The sequence below is a fragment of the Chaetodon trifascialis genome, chromosome 13, assembly GCF_039877785.1.
Source record: "Chaetodon trifascialis isolate fChaTrf1 chromosome 13, fChaTrf1.hap1, whole genome shotgun sequence".
Taxonomy (NCBI): Eukaryota; Metazoa; Chordata; class Actinopteri; order Chaetodontiformes; family Chaetodontidae; genus Chaetodon; species Chaetodon trifascialis.
Genome location: NC_092068.1, coordinates 25,244,590 through 25,265,551, shown reverse-complemented (window position 1 = coordinate 25,265,551; position 20,962 = coordinate 25,244,590). Strand labels below are relative to the sequence as shown.

The 20,962-nt window shown below is 43.8% G+C and overlaps 1 protein-coding gene across 2 annotated transcripts in view; it reads right to left on the bottom strand.

Moving 5' to 3' along the window:
- The window catches only part of bmpr1aa (bone morphogenetic protein receptor, type IAa), a 47,045-nt gene extending 26,611 nt beyond the window's left edge, over positions 1-20,434 (bottom strand). For both annotated transcript variants that reach the window (XM_070977823.1, XM_070977824.1), the window contains exons 1-2: positions 20,267-20,434; positions 4,435-4,548 (exon numbers count right to left, since the gene is read on the bottom strand). The gene's annotated coding sequence lies outside the window, so the exon portion shown is untranslated. The remainder of the gene's footprint in view (positions 1-4,434; positions 4,549-20,266) is intronic.
- Between the last annotated feature and the right edge of the window lie 528 nt (positions 20,435-20,962).

The window sequence follows — 20,962 nt, the reverse complement described above, 5'->3', positions numbered from 1 at the left end:
CACAGAAAAGAACAAAATCTTCACAGTACAAAAACAATAACAATAACCTAAACAATTCATCAATGATCAAAGTAGTAAGCAGATCAATTTTCTGTCAATCAACTAATTGAATAATTGTTGCAGCTCAAGACATAAAACAGAAAAGTGGTAGAAGCTTCCAGGAGGAGCTGAAACCAGAGAGGAACGAATAAAGACATACACACCTTCAGCGTCACACCCGGCCGTTTCTCAATACCAAGTACGCCAAGTTCGGACTTAGCAAGTTCGACCTGGGAGTACAGTCGCTCCAGGACGGGAGGACGCAGGACCGTCATTCTGCAATTGGGACGGCAGCGTGCTTGATGACGTCACCATCTCAGCTCGTCCGTTAGCAGGATGACACATCTCCGAAAACTTTGGAGCAAATTTTAAACACGTTATCGTGATGAATCAAGCACAGATTTTAAGTTTTAACCACGTTCCGTACTACTAAAACACTAAACCAAAGAGTCCTCTCCTCCGACATCGTTGCTACGAAATGCATTCTGGGATACGTGGCTGCCCCAGGTCCACACAAGTCACCACCCGATGCATCCTCGATAAAATGGGAGGTGCAAGAACACATCCGGGTATTTGACTGCACTTGGCGAGATGCAGACTTTTGAATTGGAGCAGTACTTGGACTGAGAGTGATGACGTTTCTCAAGTACACAAGAACACAAGTACAGAGAAGAGCGCATATTGAGAAAGGCCTCTGAAGTCCAGGACGTCACTGCTCTGAACAGCCATAATCTGACAGACAGGAAGTGCACTGTAAGCCCCGCCCTTCACACGCTCAGCTGGTACAGTTCCCGCCCTCATGTGCTGTCAATCATTTTTAAGCAGCTGTCATTTCGTCAGTGCTGCCTTCGCAGCCACCAGAGTCGATCAGGCTCTGCTGAGCATCTTTCTGCTGTTTTGGTGGATTTGCTGCCTCAGCCGCTGCAGTGGAGCTGAAGAGCCGCCAGCAGGCTGCACTGGTCTGATCCCAGTATGAACGAGTGGAAACTGGAGAGACTGGAGCTCAGACAACTTTCCCCAGAGACATAAAAACATGAAACTAAAATATAACTGTAATTATAGCAGACAGAATATTGGCTGTGTGTGTGTGTGTGTGTGTGTGTGTGTGTGTGTGTGTGTGTGTGTGTGTGTGTGTGTGTGTGTGTGTGTGTGTGTGTGTGTGTGTGTGTGTGTGTGTGTGTGCATGTGGTGGGTGGGTGGTCTGGCCAGAGACTGGACTCCGTGCAGGGAGGCCGGATGGTTTCATCCACCGTGTCGCCTTGGAAACTACAGTCAGGCCACAGAGCCGAGCCTGGACGACACAACGATATAGGTGGTCCTGTGTGTGTGTGTGTGTGTGTGTGTGTGTGTGTGTGTGTGTGTGTGTGTGTGTGTGTGTCTCAAAGCCAAGACATAAAAAAGAAAAAAGAAACTGAAAACACAGAGAGAAGAGTAAACATAGAGGCAGAAACAGAAATAGAAAGTAATGCAGAACCAAAAAAAGGCTTAAAGCAGAAATAAAGTGAAAGACGGACGAACTGAGAGAAAAACAAAAAGGAAAGACGAACAGTGGACGCTCAGGCTCTGAAGTCAGTCCATTTCCTGGGTTTCTACCTCCAAATGTCTCATGCTGACAGGCTCAAAATGTCCACTGAAATAGTCAAGGAGTTGGATGAGGTGGAGCAGGAAAAAAATGGCGTCTAACGTGAGATCGCAGGAAGACAGGTGTGTTGATGGGCTGACATCCTTCACACACTTCATGTGATCAATCTGTAACCTCCAACCCCAAACTGACACAGCTGACAGCTGCTTTTTAGGCTAAATGACTGGATGAATTCTCCATTAAATGATGGCATGATTCACTGTCTCAAACTGCCTGAAAAACTCACACATAAAAAGCTTTTCACGTCACGTCAACTCAGAGACTGACTTGAGGTCAGTTCCCTCCGACACAGACAGTGTTCAGACGGTGTTCACCTCTGCTTTTAAACGAGCTTCTTAATTTCTGCTCATTTTCCAACTTTAAACAAATGTAAAGAGTGAAACTGTGCCTGAAAGCAGCGCCTCATGAAGCAGTCAGGAGTGTCTGAGGAATTTATGAGCCGCCCGCAGAGTTTCTGATAAACAGCAGAATCCAAACGCTGCCGACCCCTCGGATAGCGCTCACCGAGAGGCAGCGAAGGCAACGCGGACGCCAAAACACACTCTTGCTGTTCACACGCTCGTTTCTACACACCCTACATCACCCATCGCCACTGATGATGACGCGTCATGAGCGAGTACAAGAACGTCAGACAATGAAGTACAACTGCATTCCTGCTGCTACAAAAACTCTGAAGAGAAGCTGTTACAGCAAACGTGAGAGAGAGTGCTTTAATTACAGTTCTGGCTTTAAAAGGTACACCTGTACCATGGAACGTCTACGATCTGCCTTTACAAAGTTTATATTGTTGAGTTTATGCTGACCTTATTGGAAATGTGTAAGTTTAATTATACATTAACGAGTGAAGTCCCAGTTAAAGGTGGTGCTGTACTGGACTGCTTTATACTCAGAGGTGTTTTTAATGTTTTGTCCTCCCTGTTCACATGAATGAGGCGGTCATTAAAACACCTCTGAATGTAACTCAGCAACACACCACTAACTGTGACCTCAGTGTCAAAGTCGACTTTATGTCAGAACAGCTGCTGTGGCTTGTATAAAGGACACTGAGAGTATATTATACTGTAATAAATACTAAAGGTACCCTGGAAGGATTTTATCCAAATAAGCAGAAACCTCTTTTTTTCTTTGGAGAGTTCCAACATCTTCAGTCTGAATTAAGCCATTTTGTTAAATTACTAATGAACACTTCCTGCAGCAGGATTTCCTTCACAGCTGTAATCCTTCAGACTCTTTAATGTTCTGGAGATCCTCCGTCAGGACACGTAAACGTAAAAACTCGGTGTGGTGGAGAGCTGTCGGTACGCCGGCTGCTCATAGCGTAAGCCGAGCCGGGCCAATCTGAGCCGGGCCGGGCTGCAGTGTGGAGTGAAGCGTGCAGGGCGGCGGGGGCGGGGCTGCTGCGGGACATATGGGAGTGATTTTGTGCTGCAGACTGGCCGGCTCTGTTTGAAGGTCTGTCAGCGAGCTCTGAAACTCAGACGCTTGAGTCACCGCGTCCTGAAACAAAGGCAGCGATCTGCCTCGCTTCAACCTGCAGTCACGGACGTCAGAAACTCATCAACTGTAAAAAACAGATCATCACGGCTGACAGACCGAAAGTTTCACTGCATCACACTTCACCTTCTGAGAAGCTTTTGCATGGCAGTCGTGACGGAAAATAAAAACTGCTGTTGACTCATGAAGGAGTTTGATGATGATGAAGAAACAGCACGCCAGCATTTTTAAAAGTATTCCTCAATATAAAACTTTTACTGTTTGAGACCACTGCTTCCTGTTGGTTTCTGAACATTTCAGCCCATGGTCATGTTTCACGTCTCAAACACGGAGCTGAAACATTTGTTTTCAATGAATGACGAAGGAGGTTTCCAACGTGAATGTAAAACCACTTTTTCTAAAAAATCTATACAACCTAGTAACAAATTAAGTAATCAATTAAATAAAATAGAACAACAGACAACAGTAAAGAGATTCCACCGCCAAGGTTTCCTCATATTTCAAACAAGCCTTCACATATATAATCAGTCAGACTTGGATCTATCTTCTTCGTCTTTCACAAACTTCACCGCAGTGAGAAACCAGAACAATCCTCAACAACTACACGGGTCAAAAACACCAAAGGAACATATTTAGAGAACACACACCGTCTTTCCTCACATCAAGGCATGACTTCACCTTCTGCACGCACACACACACGTGCACACACACTCTTCGCTTTGCGAGGCATGACTTCACACACACATCCAGGCGCAGCCTTCGGGCTCGGTGTAATCACTGCTCTTCCTGCTCTCCTGCTCTGTGGTTATTAATCAAACCAGGCGACAGCTCAAATGACCCAATCAGAGCCTGCAATTAAAAGCCAGGAAGCCTCCTGATTGGCCAGCTCTGCCTTCAGCACCGGGGTCAAGGGTTAATCTCCTCAAAGAGCAGGAGGGGGAGGGAGATTGGCTAATTAAGTTTTAAGGAGTAATCACCGGTGGCCGTCCACAAAAATAATGTTTGTTTACATTTTCTGTGTGTGTGTGTGTGTGTGTGTGTGTGTGCGCGTTGGAGACACTGGGTAACTCAAAAGCAGCAGAGAGCCAACCAGTAATGTTTTTCATGTGACCACAATAAACATCCTGCAGACATTACACACTGACTGCAGGGAACTGAGCTGGAACAGCACTCTGGCTGGTGTGTGTGTGTGTGTGTGTGTGTGTGCGTGCGTGCGTGCGTGCGTGCGTGCGTGCGTGCGTGCGTGCGTGTTCCCATACCTGACTGGTGGCTCCATGGTAGAACAGCGTGTGCATCAGTGCACAGCTCCATGGGAAATGTAGTCTTGCAGCAGAGGAAGTCAGTCAGATCAGACCAACATCAGAACCATGAACCTGTCAGAGAGACAGAAGAGGACAAACTGAGTGAAGTGTGCTTTGAAGTCCTGCTTCAGGTGGGAAAAATGTAAGAGCTCGACATCAGAGAAGCAAAACAGAGCCGAGACATCTGGTACAACAGGCTGAGCGCAAGTTTGAATTGTAACGGTCTGAGGTGTCACACAGATGGGTCATATTTATATGAAAGTAGAGGAAAAAATCCTGTAAATCCCTCAAAGACTGATGAAAACTCGTCATCCTGTGAAGTCCGCTACAGTCCCCTCCCGGTCCTCTGGACATGAGTGTGCTCCATCATTAGATCAGCGTTGATGTCAGTGTGTTTGCGGCTTGTTGCTGTTTGTAAGGAGATAAGTGGAGCAGCGTGGCTGACAGCCGCAGCCTCTTCCCTCCTCGTCCCCTCAGTCACAGAAGCCTTTTTATTTGACAGGACAGACCTCCTCAAAGGAGGCTTTATTTAGTCAAGCCGGCCAGGAGGAGAGGAGGAGAGGAGGAGAGGAGAGTCAAACAGCGGCCAGTGGTTTACAGAGTCTGAGCAGAGATACTGCAGATAGAACAGGAAACCGTTCACACAGCAGCCAAACAGTCAAACCAACCAAATAAAACAGTGACCTTTAACCCCTGATGTCAGAATTTAAAGCTGCACACATGGAGGCCGGCCTGCTCCCTTCTTTTCCTCGCTATAACCCTGGTTCAGTAATTCAAAGGCATGAAGGTAACTACGAGCAACATACACCAATTTCTGTCAAAAGTATCAATACTTTGATACTTTAATACCACATGTTTATGATGAAATGATCTCCTTTAAGTATACACTTGATAGTACGAAGAGTACTCAGGTATGGAAAAATCTACAGAATCTTTGAGATCTACCATCAGATTTTCACGCCACGGCTGCACAGATAAAACACCGGTGAAGAAAACTCGCTGCTCGTCTCTCGTGGCTCTTGCCGCTGGTATGTGTTCAGACTTGATCTGAACCAGGACCGTGTGCAGGTTGGCTGTGTGTGTGTGTGTGTGTGTGTGTGTGTGTGTGTGTGTGTGTGTGTGTGTGTGTGTTTACAGAGTTTTCAGCTCTACACACTCTTAACTTAACAGTACAAAAAGAAAGGCAGCCCTCATGGCAAACTACACAATTTATCCTAAATCAATTAACTGGGAAAACGATTATCAATACTGAATAAATCCCGAGCTGATTGTCAGCGCTGGTAGAAACAGAAGGTGGAACATATAAATTCTTGTATGAGTGAATGAAGTCAACATCACGATCGGCTCCAGAGGTGCTGCTCTTTCCTGTTTACATAACTTAGATCTCAACCAACACTTTCCTTCAAACTGGGCATAAACTCTCTCTTCTGGCAGTGCTCAGGAGGTTTCTACTGGTTTTTTCCTCTTAGAATTCATCATCGTTCACACTGAAACAGACGGAAAGCAAAGCTGTGTTTCACTTCACTTCATCCTCGTGTGTGGGAGAGCAGGAACTGTTTTTCCCTCCGTCTGTCTCTTTTTCTTGGCAACGCCTCACCATCCATAAACGAGGTGTAGAGCGTGTGTGTGTGTGTGTGTGTGTGTGTGTGTGTGTGTGTTGGATAGAGAGGCAGCAGCTGTTTTTTCGCCAACCTCGTGACCACTCTCAGCCCCCGTCTTTGGACATCTATTTTCTCCTCGTCTGTTCTATAATAACTCAGCGGCTGAATCCCCACCGCTGTCATTTTTCCTCCCATGGGGTGGAGCTGCGCACACACACACACACACACACACACACACACACACACACACACACACACACACACACACACACACACACACACACACACGCGCACACACACACACACGCACACACACACACAGAGTCTGAAGCTGCTGGTCAACTCATCAACACAGTTTTCCACAATGTCTTGAACACATTTTCCAGCTGAGTGTGTTAGTTTTGGCGGCAGCAGGGTAGTAGTAGCAGTGTGAAGCCAGAGGAGGTGGGTTCAGACCTCCACACCCTCAGCGCCGACTCTGACCTTTGACCTTGATGATCAACTTCAGATTGTTAAATGTGACTTTTTACAGAACTGTATTCATAAGTATTACTCTAGCTAAACCAGTGGCGTGAAACAAGCGCATTTCCCATCTGTATTTCTACTGCTGCTATCAAAATAAAAGGTGGATATTTGTGAAATGTGAAGGGCAGATAGAAATCACACCAGGAAGCTACAGACTCAACTTTGAGGTGAGGTATCTGTCCAGATGCAAACCAGGCAAGCGTCATAGCACCTGTTCGATTTGCAGATATGAAAGTTATTATATTGTGTTCTGTCTTTTCCTCTGAGAGTTTCTGATTCAAATAAAGACATCCGCTGCTGTTGGCTGTATACACTCTGAAACTGACCAGCCAGCTATTAAACCATGCAGAGAGAAGGTCTGCTTCGACACACTGCTACATCCAAATCTCTTAAAATGCACCCATGTCTTCCTTCACTTTCGTCTTCATCCCTCACCTGGAGAGACGCAGGAAACGACAGAGGGCGAGAAGGAATGAGGTAACATGTTTTTAGAAAAATGAGACGTCTTTTCCTCTGAAGCTTCACGTCCGGATGATGGAGGCAGCTGATCAGAGCTGGATCAGCTGTCAGTCCACTTTAACAGACTTTAACGAATTTGTGTCTGCACATACGTAAACTGTGCTAATACTAATGCTAATAAAGACACAGTTATCAGAGCAGAGCAGAGCAGCAGTGTTTTCTCTCCGTAGCCTGTTACCTGTTTAGCAAACACCTGCATGCTGTGTTTATACCGTGTCCTGCACAGGAACCACAACATGATTATGGCCTCTTTTGAACTGGAAATTAGGTTAAATGTTTCAGGGAAATTAAAATTAAGTAACCATATCAAACCGGACGCTCATTAGCCTCACAGGTGACTGAATGGAAAGTTTCCTGTTGACTGACTCTCGTACTCCTCTGACTTTAACTGTACCCATAATAAAAGTTAATGGGGGTAATAACAGATCATGAGAAGAAAATCCTTTCTCCTGAATGAATGAAGTTGTTTATGGTCCTTTTGTTGTTCAGACCTACAGGTGAATCACTCAGGAGTTTAACCTGTCATCTGTCTTTGCTCTGGTATGAAACTCTAGTGATGTTGTGATTCATCAGATCAGTTCGATCAGCTGTAGCGTCCAATCAGTGACTGATATCTAACAAGGGTGTCAGTCAGTAAAAGAGTCATTTTTTACCACATTTCTGTCTGTCAAAAAGTCAAAATTTCAACCACACATTAGTTTGGCAGCATGCAGCAGCAGGAGACGGCAGAGCTCTACGTCTGCTTTCAGGCAGAAACGGAGGCAGCTGATGGTTAAAAGTGAATTCCTGCATCATATGAAGGCGTGAAACCACCGTCTGACAGAAAAGCTGTGAAACCAGTCCTCCTCACGTAAGAAGGGCAGGCAGAGGTATGCAGCCTGTGATGGTACATAAACACACACATGCGCACACACGGCCGAGTGCGGAGAAGGCGCTTGGACACTGCAGCTCATTGTCGAGCTCAAAGCTGAGGTTCGTCAGCAGTGGAAACAGAGAGGGGGCGATAACGCGCAGACGTCGTGTTGAAAGCGAAGGCCCGTTAATCAATTAACGGAGAATTCTCGTTTTACTGTAAACTGAAGATGAAAGGGGTTTGGTTTTGACTGTGGGTTGGACACACAGACGTCTCCTTGTGATGGACATTTTTTCCAAATCTGTAGACTAAACAGATGATTCAAGAACAAAATGTGAAGATGAATCAATAATTAGAAACAATTAGTGAACAGACAGGAAATTCACTGGCTAATCATTTCAGCTCCACTCACGCACGGGTTTGTTTTTCAGTCAGCCTGTTTGCTCCTGACCATACCTCTTTCCTGGACAGGACACTGTATCACCTGTTGTTACCTGTGCTTAAACATGCCTTACTAAGTGCCATCACCTCCAGATGAGCGCCACGCCTGTTTTAACACCATTCTGGCAGTTTGGAACGGACCATCTCAAATGTGGACACAGCTGGGATCCAACATGAGACATTCACACACCTCACCTGCAATAAAAAACAGGTGAACTTCGACTCTGCAGGCCAAAAACACCAGTTTGTTTCCTCTTCAGCCTTTTGGTTCGATTAGAAACATGAGAACATATTTAGTACCCTGTCAATCATTTCATTGTCAGTTACTAGCAGGACCGCCCAACTACATTTTCCCAAAAATAGCCGCTGCAGGCTATAGAGTCTTTCGTGTGTGTGTGGCTGTCGGGTTGCACGGTGGGCTGGATGTTGGCAGGAAGTGGAAGCGAAGCATTCAGATTCTGATCTCAGCAGTTAAAGCCGTCGGCTTTTGCAAAACCAACAGAGGAAGACGAGAGCAGAGGACGAGTGTGGAGGCTGGAGGAGAGACTAATGCCATCAAAGTCAACCAGCAGCCAGAGCTAATTGAAATTAAAGACCAGAAACGAGGACACGGGGAGGGAGGGAGCGGTGCTGCTTTCACAGCAGCCCGGGCCGAGTGGGAAAACTCAGCGATGAGGCTGCTGTGCTGGACTGATATTTCCTCATTTGTGCAGCCTGCAGGACGGCCAAGAATACAAAACCACCTACTGCTGTGTGCCGTTTGGCCTGAACCCATCCAACCTGACTCCAAAGACGGCCATTAACCAACAGAAACAGAGCTTCTAAAAAGCGCATGTCCAGAGAAAGAAGTAAGACAATAAACTTTCCTTATCCAACATCTTCTCTAGACAAACAGTTGTGACAGTTTAGCTGTTAGATTTCCTTTCATTCGGACTTCTGAGGCACCTGAACCTGAGCAGCAGGTCGTTTTAGCAACATATTCAAAACAGGGCTCTAAATGATGGGATGTGTCAACCCAATGGCCAATGATATGATCAGAGATGACGGAGCCACCCGTTGTTTTTACTGTTTAACATCTTCCTGTTTTGATATAAAAAAGGACAAAAAGAAATCTGAACATGATGACCAGACAAATGATTTACGATTAACAGGCATTTCACCGAAAACACCAACACGATAGATTCATCTGCGGATCACCTTTGACCGTGACTGAAAGTACAGTTAATCTGTGCAGCACCAGCCCAAAGCCACCTGAGCAGACCCAGACCACATGCACCCGGTCCAGCCTCTCTACAGCTGACTGCGCCTGAACATGTCCTCCCCACCATCACTGGACAGTCTGGAGACAGTCTAATCCAGTTTGGGAGGCTAGTGTCGAGCTGACAGGGGTTCAGGATGCTGGGGTCGGGGAGGTAAAGTCAGGGGTCAGGATGGAGGTCAGGGGTCACTGTCACTTCAGAGGGATCCGTGCACCTATCAGGCAGGAGGATTACTGAGAAAGGAAAGCAAATCCCCCTCAAGAATGAAGACCCAGGAAATATACACCAACCAGGACGCCTGAAGACACTGCGGCCTCCATGTTGTGCTCTGGTTCAGTGTAAAGGAACGCAGACTTGTTTTTCAAAACAATGTCCTTTTCATTCAAACTGTTCTCTGATGGATGATTTCATATTAAAGATTAAAACACGCTTATGAATTCATGTTTGTCTGTCTGTAATAAGGACAATTGTGCAATTGAATCATTATACAATGTGCTCGTTTAAAAAACTCTAATTTAAAAGAATTTGAACAGTTTGGTTGATCTGCCCTAATCAATGAGACCGTGGCTGTTAAAGGCAAAAGTACAAATCATCCTAAATGAGAAGCAGCTCAAAGCAGATCTGTCATATTTGAAGTTGTGATTAAAAAAGGCAACAAATCACAAAGAATACAACTGCTACCAATGATTATTTCATTAATTTTGATTCATCTCAAGATTAAGTTCTGTTGTAAACTGGCAGAAAATATGGATCCACCACAATTTCCCAGATTCCAAGGTCTTCAGTACTTTGTTTTTTCGACCTTCAAACCAAACACCAAAACCATTCAGTTAACAGTTAGAGAAAACAGAAAAAAGCAGAAAACACTCACACTGGTGAGTCCTACTGCATACAGTATGTGAAAGAGTTGTATGAAGCCTTTAGTGTCTCCAGAGGGAGCTGTGTGAAGTCTGCTAAGTGTTGGTAGAAGACTACAGGTTTGGAACTGTGGCTGAGATGCATTGTGGGTAATGTAGGTCACCAGGGTTTGAAAAGGAAGAAGTGTGTGTGAAATAAAACAGAATATACTTTGTTCTGAGCTTCTTCTTTTATTTTTTCTTTTTTTAAATGTCCATCATGAGCCCGACAGTGTTGAAGGAGTCTGAAGCTACAATGCTGGAGGACAAGTTCAAATAATTAAGTAATTCATTTTCTGTGGAGCGACTTATCCATTCAACACTGTTTCAGTACGAGAGATCTGTTGGATAAATGTTGGTCAACCCCTTAAACTACACTGACATTTGTAGATGTATGTGAGTCCAGGTTGTAACGTCACACAACACATCCTCGTCCTCGGTAATCAGGTTTCTTGGACATTTTGTGCCAAATTTACAAAATTCATGATCACCTACACACGACTACAGCCGAACACAGCTCAAGTTATTCACCACAGCCAGGACAGGAGCAACAAAAGCCTGGGGACGTTTACCTGTTTGGAACATTCCACAGGTAAACAGGCTCGTTGGTAACAGTGATGATAGTATCGTGACTGGGTGTGAGAGGGGCATCCTGGAAAGGCTCAGCCGTTCATAAGTGAGGTTCACCTCTCTGTGAACACATGATTGGATGAAGGAAATCACTGCTTGGACTGAGGAGCACTGTGTAAAATGGTTGGTACACAGTTTGTTTGCAAATGACTGCTCTCTGTGTTTATTTACGTTGTACACAGCGTCCAGACATTTTTGGACTCGGCTCGTACTATGAGCCATTGTTCTGTAATGTTGTGAAGGGAAAAAAGGCTCTGCTGTGATCTCTATATAAAGATCTGAATTCATTCCTGTGGTTTGGTGAACCCTTCAGATTTGTGAACTCTTGAGGAATGCAGTCCTGTCCACTGCCCTTCACTGCTGTCACATGACCACACAGAATCACACACGGCCACCAGACATCACATTTTCACAGCGCGTGAAAAAGGCGGCTTTGACTGGACGCGGCGTTGGGCAGAGCATGCGGCCCTGACAGACTTCACCCTCACTTCCTCCATTAGAATAAGCGAATATTTTCTCTCCCACCATCGAGCCACTGCGGTGATCTGAATTATTCACTGGGATGGGCCGGGTGTATTTAAAGCAGAGATCAATACCATTAAAGGACAACTGGAGCCGCTGGAGACAGTGAACGTGGAGGCTGCTTCGACCTTCAACTGGAGTCAGAGCAGAAAAGGAAGCGTCACAGAAAGAACCGTTTGTTTAGCTGCAAAAAATGAAATATCTGATAACATTTATCAGCTTTGGTAAGACTGAACAGCAAGTGTTATGCATGGAGTGTAAACTGAGCCAAGTCTTTAAAGAGGAAGAACAGAGGCCGGTTGGTTTGGTCTGTGGAGTAAAGCTAAGATTAACAATCAGTGTTTTGTGTGCTAAAATAATTTAATTCAACAACTGGTAAGTAGCACTCACTGTACATGCAGTGAATATTTGCCCGCAGGCGTTTCATGGTGGTGAAACACCAACTGAAACACAATACATATTAAAATTTTGAGCATTTCAAGGAACATGAATTTAGCACCGTCATATCCGCTGTAATGTTGGTATAATTTTGTAAAATTTATGAGATAATGGCCATATTATTATGCTGACCCAATAAACCATATAAAAACACTTAAAGTTCTTCTTCCTCTAGTTAACCAACATTTCCCACAATGGTCTCACACAGTCAGAGACGTGTCTATTGTCATACTGCTGACCCTCAGTCCAATCTATTGGTTCTCATAGTCCAAAGCACTGAAGCCAGTTTAGTCCAATACTCTGCTGTGCATGTGAGGAGAAAGGGACGGAGTTGTTTTGACATTTAAAACAAACACAGAGACGGAAATGAACATGAATGAATGAACGAGGAAAGTCAGATAATCATCCACAGGGACAAACAACTCTGATAACCGGTTCATGTTTTTCTCATGTTTTTCATTTCTTTCAGTTTTGGACTGACCTCTGATGTCATCAACACGGCCTGTGGCAAACCATGGAGGGCATTTTGCACTCAATCAATATGTAATCTTCAGGTTACGTTAAAATGGAAATAGATGCAGCCCTACAGCCGTCCACCAAAGCATTTGTGTGTAAACTCTGTGGAAACAATAACTGCTTTCTGACTCATCTGTCTGTATTTGACTGAACCTGCTGAACGTCTGAATGTCTCAATGAACACGAAAAGTCTTTCTCTCTGAGTGTTTGCCAGGAAAAGAGTGTAAGAGACAAGGAAGCACCAAAACAAACAAGATAAATACCCATTAAACACAGATTACTGCTGCTGAAGCCACAAGTGTCTTACAGTTACAGTAAACTAGCAGAGCTGCTTTGGCCTCTCTGCGTTCACTTCAGACACATTTTACTGATTTCTGAGTCCAGCTCTGATCCTCTGCTTCGGCCGTCTCAAGAAACTCATGTCTCCCTGAAGCAGTTTCACCTTTGCCACACATCCAGGAGAATGAAAACACACGGTGCAGGATATAAAATATCTCTGCAGGGATGGAGGGGGAGGTGAGGGAGGTAAAGAATCGTCCCTCTGTGCGCTCAGCTCCCATTTACTGCCTTTATTTATCTGCTGTGCTGCAGCAAAGAGGCTGGACGTATGGAGGAGGAGGAGGAGGAGGAGAGGGGTGGATTGCATGTTTTCCTCCCCAGCTCAGCCACTCTGTCTCCAAGCTGCTGGGGGAAGAGGAGGAGGAGGGAGGAGAGGCAGACAGAGGAGAGCGCTGGAGATGTGAAACCTGATCTCCTTCCCTACCTCCTCCCTCCATCCCTCCTCCACCTCCACCACTGCCACCTCGCCAGAGAGCCTCCGAGACTCCCTGAGTAATCTGATCCTCAGCCTCCGAGACTGGAAACACACTCCGAGAGAGGGAGAGGTGGAGGAGGGAAGAAAAGAAGAAATGGGGGGGGGCAGAGAAAAGGGAGAGAGACAGAAATAGAGCAGAGAGAGAGATCCCCGAGCTCAACCTCCAAGCCTGGAAACACTCCCAGGAGAGAGAAAACCGAGAGGAGGAGGACGATGGAGCAGAGGAGGGAGAGGAGGAAGAAAAGAAGTGAGGGGAAAAGGAAACAGGGAAAAGAGCAAATAAAAACAGGGAGATCCTGTAGACCAGAAACACTCAGCAGAAAGGAGGATCTGTGTTTGTCAACTGTCCCTACACGAGTTACCTTCATCACCTTTAAACTTCACACTTCCACCATTCAGATAACCGTCATTATTTACTCTGAAAGCACAAACCTGAGCCGGTGCTTTTACAAGTTATTTCTAAGACTGGTTCTAATAAACATCTAGAAAAAATGACCTGAAATGGGAGAAAAAGAAAGAAAGCAGTGTGACTATAATTACATGTTTTTTATTTTGCTTTCAGCAGCAGAACAATCAGGAAAGACAATAAAGCCTGAAACAGAGAAACGGGTAATGGAGAAAATACACGTGAAAAGGAGAAGGACGGGAGGCAATAGAACACAGACGAGAGGAAGAGGAGGGGAAAGCTCTAAAAACAGAGGAATACTCAAAGCAGGGGGAGGATGAAGAGTGACCAACAGATTAAAATATATGTATAACTAAAGGACTCCTCTGGAGTGACTGAGCTGTACAACATCATTTTTATAACATTTATTCATCAGTTTCCAGTCTATTTAGTCCACCAGCTAACGCAGCCACCTCGTCTTTTAGCCTGCTCTCACTGATATGAACGGGGTGGGCAAAATAATAGAAACAGGTCTCTGTATCACGTTATCCAATAAAACGGCACCACAAACTGCACCCTGCCATGCATTCACACAGGTGAGTCAACACCTCTCTGAAACACTCTGATTACATCATAGAGTGGGCGGCGTGCTGAAATTTTCCAAGCATCAACCAGTGATCGCTGATATACTGTTGAGACGTGTGTGTGTGTGTGTGTGTGTGTGTGTGTGTGTGTGTGTGTGTGTGTGTGTGTGTGTGTGTGTGTGTGTGTGTGCGCGTCCTTTTCCTGAAGACTAGTCTGGTCCCGGTACAGAGGTCAGGACTGATCAGGGTCTGTTGTTATTTTATAAGAATAGATCTGCATACAGACGCAGACTGAGGGACACCACAGACCAATCACTGAGTGATAACCACTGAGTAGAGAGATAACATGGGGTCTGCATCCTCGGTAAAAGCAATAGATGGAGGATGGACGGTGTGACGGGTCGTCTTTTAACCTTTGTCCATCCATGCCATGCACAAATAAATGAAGATTTAAAGTGATTTTCAGCACTGGTTCTGTGCTGCTGCCGCAGTAAATAATTAAATGTGTGTATTTCTTCAGACAAAACACAGTTTGATTGTGCAAAAACTGAAACTGCATTTTTACTAGAGCTGAAACGATTGGTCGATTGATGGATTGGACAACAGACACAACATTTAATTGGTTAATGACATTTTTCAAGCAAGTAGTTCCAGCTTCTAGCCAGAGATCTGAGGACGTTATTTTGGACTTTAGGTGTCTGTCATCAGCATTTTTTTTAATATTTTCTGACACTCTATAGATTGTATAAAAAACACTGTATAAAAAAACAGATGGTTAATTATGAATTGAGAATGAAAACAATCGTTGGTTGCAGCCTTAACTTCGACTAAACAATTTCTCTGCTGTAATTCATGATGTGTTTAACAGGAGGAAGAGGAGACCAAAACTCATCCGATGAAGAAATGTGCTCGGAGCTGCAGGAGGCAGAGCGCCTCCTTCCTAAACAATACCTCCTCTAACGCCTCCCTGTCCCTCTTCCTCCCTCTTGTTGTGTTGCTGACTCGCCCACTGTCAGTCTGTTATTTCGGTAACACAGATCCTGGGCTCGGCTGTGGAATGTACAGCTGTCTGACATATGGATAATACTAGATTTTAATTTCTAACACACCTCCCCCTCCGATACGCCCGTTCTCACCCCGTCCCTCATGGGGAGGGAGGAAGGAGAAGGGGAGGAGGAGGAGGCAATGGACAACAAAGATGTAAGAGTGCAGAGTGCCTCTTTTAAACGGCAGAACTGACGACTCAAATCATTTTGAGTCAAAAATAAGTGTTTTTCGAGTAATCATTAATATTATTATACAACTGAATAGCAGAAAAAACGTGAGCTGTACAGTCGGTCAGTTGTGCAGAGCTGCATTTTTATACGAGATGAACAAAATTAATCTCTAATCTCTTTTAAATGTATAAAAAGATTGATAATGATTGAAATATAAAGTTCAACCCTCTTAGTTTAACTTTATCAGGACAGTGACTGAATTTTAAGGCAGCATAAGGACAATTTATTGTGATAACAACAGAATCAAATACTGCCAAATGAAGATAAGGTGAAACGAGAGGGGAAATGATCGACGCAGCACCGAGTGGAAAAAGGATTTCTCTTGGCTAACCGAGGATGAGGAGCAGCAGCTTCTCAGCTGTAACTGAACTGAGACTTGTGCTGCTCAGCTGAAGTGTGATATCTGGATGTTTGAAGAGATGCTGACAGATGTTTTATACTCGTGCTACAAAACCTTCACCCTCTGAAGCACCTGTGCATAAAAGCTCAGGTGCAGCCGTGGTGAGGATCACATGGTTTACATATTCATCTCTGATTGGGCCACTGAGCAGCTGCTTTCCTTTGCGCCTTCAAGTCAAGCATCGCTGTCTCTCTTGAGCTGTTGCTCCAAAGCCCCACAGGCTAAATAAATGTAGAGTAAATGTGACCTTGCTGCTGTCAGAGCAGAACAGAACAGGCAGGATTTTTACAGCAAACAAATCCAATGTCACGTTCACACAGACTCAATCTCTCTGTTAACTCACAGACCTTTATGTCTGCAGGCTGCTTGTTCAAGCTAATTCAGCCGACTGGCTAATTTACTATGGAGGCTGCAAAACCGCCTCGAGTGACAGAAGTGTGTTCAACAAGCCAAGGTACAGGTACAGAGTTTACAAAATATGATGCTTTGTAATAAATTAAACTACCCAACAGTTTCTACAAGCACAGCAAAGACGATTAGTCAATTAGTCAGTTATTGTGGACTGGTTATACTGGGACAGAGTAGTAGTACTGAATGGGGAGAGAGGCACATCATTCAAGTCCTCGCAATCAATGTAAAGATCTCTGTTTACACCAGTGAATACAACAGCTGGTTAACTGGTGCATACACACACCTTCATGAGACCACCAAACTGTACGGAGAAAATGAATCTCTCCCCTCTGGATGCTGTTTTTTAATTTCCAAACAGAGTACAAGACGTTCACTTTACAGCTTCACACTGCTCCCCCTCACAGTTTAACACGCCCTCCTCTGATCTGAACACTGACGTTAAGATAAAGACAGCAGGATCACAGAAGATACTCATCTTTTTCTTGACATTAAGTCACTTCATACGGGAACATAACTACAAAACAAAAATCCCCCTTTTCAGACAGAAACTGTTCGGGTTGATTTCTAAATGTATCATAACTTTCTTTGTTAGTCTACTTGAATTGAAGGGTTTTTGTGATTAGGATTACAAGGACTATCATCAATACAACTGCATTTTTTTTCTAACAATTCAACTTTTTTGGTTAGAAATAACACAACATAAGGCTGTATATACACCCAGACTGAAAAGCTATGGAACCAGATAAAAAGGATTCATCATTGTGGAAAATGCAGTAATGAACATGAAACTTGCAGGTTACTCGATTAGGAAGCAAAAATGAGTGAAAGTTAATGATCTTTAAACAACGGCCTGTGATTGGTCAGTCTATATGAACAGGGAGCACTGGATTAGAGCACAAACTATCAGAAATCACACCCAGGGTAAGTATGTGAGGCAGACAATTACAGACCGCAGATATCTCAGTTATGAAATTATCATTTTGGATTCAGCTACGAGTCATGAAGGCCCTCCATGATCAGGTCAGAGCAGACCTGACGCTGCTCATGACACTCCAATCCTCTGAAAAAACTCTAAACATTAAAGCTGATAAATTGATCCACTTATTGATTATTTGACTAATCCTTTCAGTATCGTGTAAAGCATGAATTCAGACCACCACCAAAACACAAAGCGCCTCCATATCCAACAGCTGAAGTAAAAACACTGCTTTATATACTGTGAGCAGACAAATATACCAGTTTCTCAAACATCTTCCTGTTCAGACTCAGCAGGACTCACACATGTTCACTGAACTCATCACCTTTAACATCAATACCAAGAGAAACGACGACATCTAACAGAACAGCTTGCTGAACGGTTCGCGTTCCTCCTGCATGTTAACCATCTGATCTGGACCGTGTTCGCAGAGGACTCCTGGTTTCTGTTAAAAAGTCAGTCAAGCTGGATCACACACAGAGATCCAAAACACCGCTGCAGCTACATCCATTTATTACAGAAACAACATTCAAGACTGAAAAACAAAAGGTGAAAAGTTTAACAACATTACACAGCTGGCCTTAAAGGCTCAGTCTGAGGGCCGAACATTAACCACGGAGCCGCCTTAAGATTAGACGACGCCATCATCTGTCAATTCAACCGCTTGACAAGTCTTTAAATACACAGACCAACACCAGACAACAATAAATAAGACGACTGGTGTTACCTGACGCTGTTAGAGACATCTTTATATGAGTCATACTGTAAACCTTTGTGTGAAGCAGCACAGAAAAACACAAAATGCTCCTTTTCCTCCCATCACTCAAATTCTTCAGTTCAAGAGTAAATCTGAAACCAACATGGTCAAAAACAATCAGTGCTAAATCCTTTAAGGCTGCAAATTACAATTATTATCATGAAATGACATATTGTTTACTACTCGTCGTAATGTGTTTTCATTGCTGCTGGCCCTGAGCAGCTGAACAAATGATAAATGTGTTGGTGACCATCAGATTTCACTTCATGATGACGTGAAACCAAGAACAGCAGCGAATCCTCACGTTTCTGAATGCGACAGCAGCAAATGTTTATTTCTCGTAGACGTGATAAATAATGAGATATCACCTTAAAGGGTGTAAAGACTGTGTGGGGACGTTTGCTGCTGTAAAGCTCATTTAGACGTCCTGTGAAGTCCGTCCATGCATTAGTGACAGGACAGAAAATTCATCGACCACAAGTTTGAGTAATAGTTTAAATCAGTCACCAAGAAAAAACCCCTAACGTGTCTGACTCCAGCGTAAAACATCTGCTGCCGTTCTCTCCTTTATTTCATGGTAAACTGAATATCTTCAAGGTTTGAACTGTTGGTTATATAAGACGAGACACCTGAAGACATCACCTGTAAGAGACTGTCAAGTATTTTCTGATGCTTTATAGACTAAAGGGTTTGACAGAATAACAGCCAGAATAACTGATAATGAAAATAATCACTGGTTGCAGATCTAATTGTATGTGAAGAGATGCACAAATAAACTTCACAGAAATACATTAAACTGCTGATTATTTTAGCACTGGATGTTATTGATCATAAATCATGAATATGCACATGAACTTTATCCACTTGAGAGGTGAAAATACTGAAATACCCACAGAATAACACACAGAGCTGTTCATGTTTTCACCGTCTGTTAACGTGATTTAACGGATTCATCTCAGCAGTTTATGAACAAAAACACCAGCAGCAACAGAGACACAGATTAAATACGGAACATCTGTGACCTTTAACGGTTTGTTCATCAAGTGTGAAACTTAACGCTCCAAGTTTGATCCACAGCAAAGTTAGCCGACGATGCTAGCTGACGTTACTACAACAGTGAGTTCACGTCTGCCAACGTTTTAACGAAAGAAACAACTAAATTACTGTAGTAAAACACCTGAATTATTAACGGAGCATTAAAACCTACCTTCTTCACCGCATATCGACCACAATAAACCCCCCACAAAGCTAACGTTAACTAAAAGGCAACGCTAGCATAAAGAAGGATTAAATGTTAGCTCGTATCAAGTAACTTTAAAGAGAAAACTGTTAGTACTGACCGTTAAACCACCCTAAATTAAGATGTTTTGACTAAAGTGTGTATATTATATCGACATTATACGTCCAAGTTTTACTATAATTACAGACGAGCTGTGTTAACTGCACAACAAAGTTAGCTAACCAAGGAATGCGGCTAACAAGCGTTCAACGGTAACCTGAAATATATTTCCCGAGACAAAAAGTGCAGGAAACATCATACGAACAACTATAATATTAAGTCAATTATCTGTGATCACCGATTGTGTATTTGTACTGAACTGTAATTTTATTAGAGAAAAAGAATAACTTCGTGCTGCAGCAGAGGTGAAGCAAACTTTTTTCCACGACAGCAGCCAGAAGGATCCGTCTACCTCCTGGCACAAACACGCTCACAACAATCTGTTCGCCGAGCTCAGATTGTTTTCAGGCACTGGTTATCACGACCTTAAAATACTCTACACTGTGCCAGTTAGACTCATAAACTACTTTAAAAATACACACAAAGTCAAATATCAAATGCAACGGCAATTTTAAATTCGACAAATCGTAAACACAAGCATTCCAACCTAGGGACAGCGTTTGCTGCAGCTGATAGACGGAGCCCGAAAGTCGGGCTCAGACCCCAGGCTGGGAATGAAGTTTGGATTCCGTCTGTTTCTGCCTCACCTCTGGTCGTCTTTCTGAATTTCTCCCGCCGACGTGGCGCAGCCTTCGACGCTATTTCATCCTAGTTGTTGAAGTCCAAATTCCCACCAGAAAACGCGACAGAAAAGCGTAATTTCCCAGGGTTTTCTCGTAGTAGGTTATTTTCAGCGCCGCGCTCCTCGGCTCCGCGCTCCGTCGGTCTGCGGTTTGGCTGTTTGATGATGGAGGAGAGCAAATACCAGGCTGACAAAGATCGCCCGTGACTGTGAAGATGGATCACTATGTGGCTAAAACAAGTGGCCGAACGTACGGCCGACAACGTGGGTGTTGACCCCACGCATGCGCCATTTTTTCCCCACCTTTCAGGTATCTTCAAATCATTTTGGATTTTAAAAGTGGACATTTTTTAAATAAAATTTCTGAGTTACTTCGTTGTGAGGTAAAGTACATGTTAGGTATCTTTGTTTTCAACTGTTTCAGTGTAGTGTTTTGTATTTGTTTTTAAAATAAATTAAGGAAAGATGCATAATTCATAATTCAGTATTTCTCAACCAGAACTGTTGGCTGAGATGAAGTCTGCTGTGTATGACTTCACAAACCATTCAAACATCAAGTATTTCAGTTACGCTTTTATTGTATTAATAACAATTGAATAATAGAAATGATGTAATTCCTCTGCGTAACAGTATTATTGTTGAGCAGCAGCTGAACAAGGTT